This window comes from Chenopodium album, chromosome 19 (assembly GCF_948465745.1).
Source record: "Chenopodium album chromosome 19, dcCheAlbu1.1, whole genome shotgun sequence".
Taxonomy (NCBI): Eukaryota; Viridiplantae; Streptophyta; class Magnoliopsida; order Caryophyllales; family Amaranthaceae; genus Chenopodium; species Chenopodium album.
Genome location: NC_137852.1, coordinates 8388840 through 8396151, shown reverse-complemented (window position 1 = coordinate 8396151; position 7312 = coordinate 8388840). Strand labels below are relative to the sequence as shown.

At 32.8% G+C, this 7312-nt stretch overlaps 1 pseudogene; it reads right to left on the bottom strand.

Annotated features, from left to right (window-relative positions):
* Positions 1-4000: 4000 nt before the first annotated feature.
* Positions 4001-5741, bottom strand: LOC145595850 (zinc finger CCCH domain-containing protein 23 pseudogene; annotated as a pseudogene).
* Positions 5742-7312: the final 1571 nt, after the last annotated feature.

Here is a 7312-nt window from a genome sequence, read left to right as displayed (position 1 = left end):
TAATAAAACCAATTTGAGCTTATTATAAAGCTCAAGTTAGTTTTTTTAGTGTCGGTCTTATCTTACTCATAATTTTTTTTTTTTTTTGAAGGGTTACTCATAGTTTAATGTTACAACCAAAAATCTTATTTAATTTAAGGGTAATGATATTTAATTTGTAGTCATGAGGGATACAAATAGACATTGAATACCTTTCTAAAATACATGACTACATCTAGCATCGATTAGTGTAGTTAATGTTTAATTTAATTTATTATTTTCAGTTTTCGATCCATGTATATATGTAGCCTTTAGCAATCATTTTGCCTTCGTTGAAGCTTAATCTTGTATTTCGATCATAAATGAAATTCACTAAGTGTAAAATAAGCTTAAAATAATATTTAAGCATCAATATTCAATTCATGCATGGTTTTAAAACATGGCTGCGTATATATAAGTAGTTAAACTACACATTGGTGTCAAACATTTAACAAAGTGCTTAGGTTATCAAACAAAGTTACATGGTACTATGGTATAGTGTAAGTTTGGACAAAATTAATTATGACTAAAAAACATTTATGGTCATTTCCTTTCATTTACTACATATTAACTTACAAATTCATGCTTCATATTTATCATTGAAACATCTCAAATTTAAGTTGACAATGTTATTACTAGGACTTACAATTCAAGCTTTACAAATTACAATAAGTTCATTTGAAATTCGATTTAATTTTAAATAACAACCTCCACATTTATGCACGTCAAACCATCTAATCTAATTATCTTTACACTTAGAATGAACCTAGACGATCAATTCATATCGGATTACTCGATCCGAGTTACAAGATCACCATTGCCACATCATTATATACTCATTCGTTTAACAAGCTATCTACATTCACGTGAGAAGATCCATCTCATAATTCTCATCACGTACATAAGATTTAACTAATACTTGTTTTGATTCCTTCATCCTAGCTTTTCCGTATTTTTTAACTATTTATGATCTTGTACATCAAAAATATCCAATATGTCGTATAGTTACTTTTTTAGTTGAAAAAGGGAATAAATTTATCCCCAAACTAAGTATCCCCATGGTTCTTTGTCCCCCATTTTTTTTTTAAAAAAATTTATTTTCTTTTTATGTCTCCTCTTTATACACCCTACTTTACCAAACTCTCTCCTACAAGTATACCTTTTCTCATTTTAAAAAAAAAAAAAATTAAATGATTTTCTATTTTAAAATATTAATATTTTCAATTAAATAAAAAAAAGGAGAACCACAAACAAGTAAACTAAAATCCCTAGATTTTGTAAGAGGACCCACGTTGTCACAATCCCTTGACTATATCCTGTCTTATCAATAGAATTTAATTAGCACTACATTTAGGTTAGGTAATTATGATTATACGAGTAATAAATTAATTAATAAAGTCATCTCTTTAGTAGCAAGTGGATGACGAAAATTGTTGCAAAAAAATAATGTTACCTTATTTTGAGGATAATTGATTAGGACCACGAGTAATTTTTTCCAATTCCACGTCACAATGATAATCCAAAGTTTCTATCATCCAATAAACATAATTATTAGATCAATCTTTAATTAAATTATTGTTTAATCCTAGTTCGTTTAAATAATTAAATTTCTAAAGAGCATATACATATGTCCAAGAGCATGCAAAGACTTTAAGTATGCTTTTGTTTTCATCAAGGTTGATTAGCTTGATATAATTAAAGATATAATATAATTATCATGATAGCGGAAGTTTTTAGAACCGGATACCATGAAATTGATTGGCATCCTATATTAAATTAAACACATCAAATAATTTCTCAAAAAAAAAAAAAACACATCAAATAATTATCTGGTTAATAGATTATTAATAAGTCAATGAAATCATAGTATCATGCTAAAGTAAGGTTAGTTGAAGACCACTTGAGGTATTGGATATTGCTACAAAAGAAAAATAGAAGGGATAGAACTAGAAGAGTTAAATAACTTAAATTAAAATCCACTAATAAATAAGAATAAATAAGCGAGTTTAAGAGCACTCTCATTTATGGGCAAAAAAATGCCCATGAGGAGAATTTAATGGTAAAAATGCTAAAAATGTTATCCCACTCATGAGCAAAAAAAAAATGCCCATGAGGAGATTATCAAATGCCTATAGGAATGGCAAAAATAAATTGCTACAGTACCTATGGGCCCATGAGTGTTTGTGAAAGAAAATATAGGAGAGATGGTGGTGTGGTTTTTTTTTTTTTTTTTTTGTTTAGCCCATGAGTGTGGGAAGAGTTCTTAAATAAAATGACCATAAGAAAAAATGGAAAAAAGGAGTGAGAAAGTTAGTAGAGAGAGAGTGGCATTTTTATTTTTTGCCCATGAGTGAGAGTGGTCTAAGTTTCATCACACCTCTTAGAGAAAAAAATATTAAAAGTAAAAAAATAAAAAATAAAAAAATCTTGTGTTTTGGAAAGCTCAAAAATCATACCCACCACTCTTTCATAAGAAGGTTAGATTTGCTCTAAAACCAATAGCTAACAATTAGGTCTAGGCACATACATTGTAGTACAAACTTGATCCAAACAATAAATGTTTACCAACTTTGATGCTATTTTTTAAAATGAAAAGAATAAAGAAGTTATTTTTGAGCTAAGTATACATAATACTAATGCTTCTTAATTTTCTTTTGAGGAAAATAAAGAAAGAAAATGTAAGAGATAATTAACAAAAAATAAAAATAAAAATAAAATTTAGGGTGATGAATGAGATTTGTGAAGCTTAAGGGCCTGTTCACTTCAACTTAATTTCAGTTCAGTTCAGCTCCAATCAGTTCAGTTCAGTTCAGTTCAGCTCTAATCAGTTCAGTTCAGTTCAGCTCTTAATTTCCTTCTCTCATGAAATATTCATTTCAGCTCAATTCAGTTCAGTTCAGTTCAGTTCAGTTCAGCTCCAACCAGTTCAGCTCTAATCAGTTCAGTTCAACTCTTAATTTCCCTCTCTCATAAAATATTCATTTCAGCTCAATTCAGTTCAGTTAGTTCAGTTCAGCTCCAATCAGTTCAGTTCAGCTCAGTTCAGTAAATATGAACAGGCCCTAAGTGGTATACCAATCTAGAAAAGATAAAATAAAACACTAATAAAAAAAATAAAAAAAAAAAAAAAAGAAAGAAAAGGGTGCATTGGTGGATAACTGGATATCGTATTATGTACCTTGAATTAAATATATCAAATGAAAATTCATATTTTTTTTTTCCTTCAATCTAATTAAGTAATTATGTACTTATGTTGCAAGATATGTGAAAATTGGCTGTAGACTGTGGTCAATTGCTCTTAGAATTAAAGTATAATAAGAGGAATTTTGCTTAAGATAAGATCAAATGCCAAAATTTGTGGGGCTAATTTGCTATTATGATTGTATTAACTAAATGGCCTACATTGAGTAGCATATTGGCTTTAAGCCTTTAAGGCAACATTTTGCACAAGTCTAACAAATTGGTCAAGATAAGATCAAAAACAATCTTAGTTTGAACTTCATATGCTCACAAAATTGGGACAAATAAGGGAAGAGTGCAACCAAAGTGTATTCTTACTTGATTGTGATTGGTGAAAATCTGACTAGTGAAAATATCGGAGTAATGATAATCCTTCCAAAATCAAAATAATCAATCAAATTAAGGAGCACAATGTAATAAATAATAAAAACCACCGATGAACATCGTATTATAATCCAACAAAGGACTCTATATCTTACAAAAGAACTTGAACATAAACTAGAGTCTTTAATGGTAAGGATTTCAAGTTATTTCACCAGTTTCTAAATTAAATTTGAGGTCATACGTAATTAAGTAACGTCATTTACATTAACTTTCCACGGAGCTTCATGAGTTTAATCTATAATTACTCATATCAAAATGTGGCCAAGTACTCATAAACATTTTTTTTTTTGACAAAGAAGTACTTGTAAAGTTGTAAACTTAATTTTAACAATATTGGAGTAGATGACATTGGATAAAATAACAACATAAATTTTAACAATTCACATTGATAGAAACAAAGATTAAACACTCTAATTACATAATAATATTCATAAACATCAAAAAATCAATAATCTCGAAATTAGACCCAACCATAATTAACATCATAATATAGGGCATAGAACAATAACAATGAACCAAAGTGCATTCAAATACAAATTCCGACTACCCTCCAAAAAAATTTAAAATCAAAAGGAAAAATAAAATAGATAAACATCTTAATCTTCCAAATCATCCAATCACTAATAGATCTTCGCCATCTGTACATTCTTCTTTTTATTTTTTTTTTTTTTTTGCAATTTCCATTTTTACCCCGCCAAACCAATGCCTCCAAAAAAGCATCCCTCAAAATAGGAGACATTTTAGTACTTTTCACCTCTTAATTTTTTTTTCCTCAAATTTTTTTTTAAATTTTCAAACAATATTTACACTGCAAAAGTTGAAATTCGTCTTCATCATCATCATCACCACCATATTCACATTACCGAAAATACCCTTCACTTAATTAAATCAGAGACCCACCCAAAATCAGGCCCAGAACAACTCACTGAGTTAACTCGGTCACAATCAAGCGAGTTCTCCTTACTCAGCTTCGCATACATCCTTGCCCTCAAATCTTTCCCTGATTCAACTCTTTCCATTGGTACCTCCTCTTCAAAACCCACCTCAAACGGGTCAAATAGCCCAAGCCCAGACCGGTTCGGAGTCGTCGGCCCACTTGACCCACCACATAGCCCACTTCCCATAAACCCTCTTGGACTCCTCGGTGACGAACCCATCTGAACCCCCCACACATTCCTTGGTCCTGCGTTTGGGCCTGGGCTTGGGCCTGGGCTCGGGTTTGGGTTAAGGCCCATTCCAAGCTTACCCAACTGTAACCCTCTCATAGCACTAGCAAGCTCACTCACTGACGGCGACAACGGCGGCGAGTCAGGGAACGAGTCAAACACCGATGTCGGCGAATACCCGACAAACCCCTTACACGTGTCACCACCTCCGAGCCTCCGGGGTGACTCAGACAGAGAAGGGAGAACCCTAAGTTGTTCAGGCGAGTGAGCGAAGAAGCAAACACGGCGTTTACAGTGGGGCCCATCTTTGCACGGCTGAGTACGGTACCGTGCGGGGTGAAGCCAGCACTCGAACACCCCGTGCGCGTACTCGCACGAGTCACCTTTCCGGCAACTCCCACGGCGGAACTCCGGGCAAGCCGTGCCGGAGTAATGATACTTCCGTGGGTCTCTCCGGCGAGCCTTCTCACCAGGGTGAGCGTACGGACACTCAGTCCAGTCATGTGACCTGCCACGTACGCACTTCCGTACCTTAAACTCGTACATTCGGAAGTTGTCGCATGTGAACGAGTCAAAGGGGAGATCAGTCGACTCAGTGTCCGAGTCATCGAACTCGGAGGACGGTAAATAACGCTTTAAAGCGGAGAAATAATCGTTTGTTTGAGGGGAGAAAATGGGGGTCGTTGGATCTTCGTATGGTGGGTCCCATTGTGGAATATCAACCGTCGGATGTTGCCGATGAATCATCATCATTTCAAACAACTCAGTATGATTTAGTGTGTTTGAGTTTTCTCTCTCTAAAAAATGAAATCTTGGGGTTTTGTGTTTCTCTCTCTTAAGACAGACAAATGAAGGTGGGTTAGTGGTGAAAATAGAGATATCCAAAACAACTGCTATAAGTAGACGTGGGAATTGGGGTTTAACCATGGTTAGGTTAAGTTAGGGTTGATTTAAATATGGAGAAAATCTATTGGGTTCTACTAGGAATGTTAAATAAATAAGGTTAAAAAAAGATGGGTTGTCTGTCACGCTAAATTATGTCACCAACAGCCGACCTTTCATTTTCTGTGTCCCTTTGCCTTCTTATTATGTTAAGGGTGTGTTTGGGGTGATGGTAATGGGTTATGGGTTTGGGTATGGGTTATGGGTTGGTGGGTGGGGTGACAAAAAGGGATGTTTTTGGGTTCTTTATTTCTCGCCGTTTGTACGAGTCATTATGATGTGGACGGAGAGAGATTAGGGTATATTTAGGACGGAGAATTCTTTTGATATCGTAATTTATTGATGGAATCGAGTGAAGTGCTAAACATAGTAAAATGTAGCTAGTATAAGCAAAGTGTTTCGTATAAGATAAGTGTATATGAGAATATAAAGGATCATGTGGAATAAATCGGAAATGGCATGAGATTGATACGAGAAAGCAAATTAAAAAAAGAATGAGGTTCTTGGGTATTATGAATACAATATCTTTTTTCCATTTTTAGATGTCTACTTTAGTTGAAAGAATCAATATTCATATTGATATATGGACATAGATATAAGTGATCAAATTGACAGATAGATTTGTTACACGTACCTTGTTTTTATACATATTTAAAATGTTTGAAATTTTTTTATTTCTATTGTTTTAGCAAATTGTACTCGTAGTTGATTAATCTATATTGGACAAATAGTGATTTAAAACCATTTAATAATTTTATTAGTTGATAGGTTGTCGTACACCTGTCAAAAATAAATTCCTAACAAAACCAACTAACAATGTAGTAGGGTAAGTAGGGTCGAATTCACAGGGAGATGGTATTTAATCTAACCTCTAAGAAATTGGATAAACTAAACTATGTCACGAAATCAAGATAAAAAGATAGTCTAAATTAAGATGGGAAAAAAACAATTAATAAAAAGACCTAGGGTTAAGGTTCACCATGTTTATAGTTCTAAATCTATCAAGCATCAATAACAATTCAATCAATCAATTATCTAGAGCAATTGCTAAGCCTACGGTCGGGTCTTAACGCTCTCAATTCAACATATGTAGTTTGGTCGCTAACATAATCAGAATTTCTAATTGTAGGGAAGCCTCTAAAAGTAAGATCTTTCGATTCAAACTCTTATTAACATGAATTAATCATACAATTGATCAGGTTGCAAGATTATCAATAAAAACACTATCAATTAGAGATATGAATAATCAAAATATTAAAATTATCAATCAAGATTCATAATATAAACATGAATTCCCAAACCCTAGAAATAAATTACTCAAGCATAAAATAAATAATTAAAACTAGATCTAAGGAATAAAATATAATAAAAAGCAAGAAAATAGAAATAAAATACCTCAATGAATTAAAATAGTAAACCCAAGAATCATCCATGGAAGAATCCATGGAGATGCCATGAGAAACTAGGGTTCAAGAGAGAACTAAAAAGAACGTAAAGTAATAAAATATATAAAAGGCATAAGGGAAAAATTAAATCCCTTGGAAAATTTATATTATCCTAAA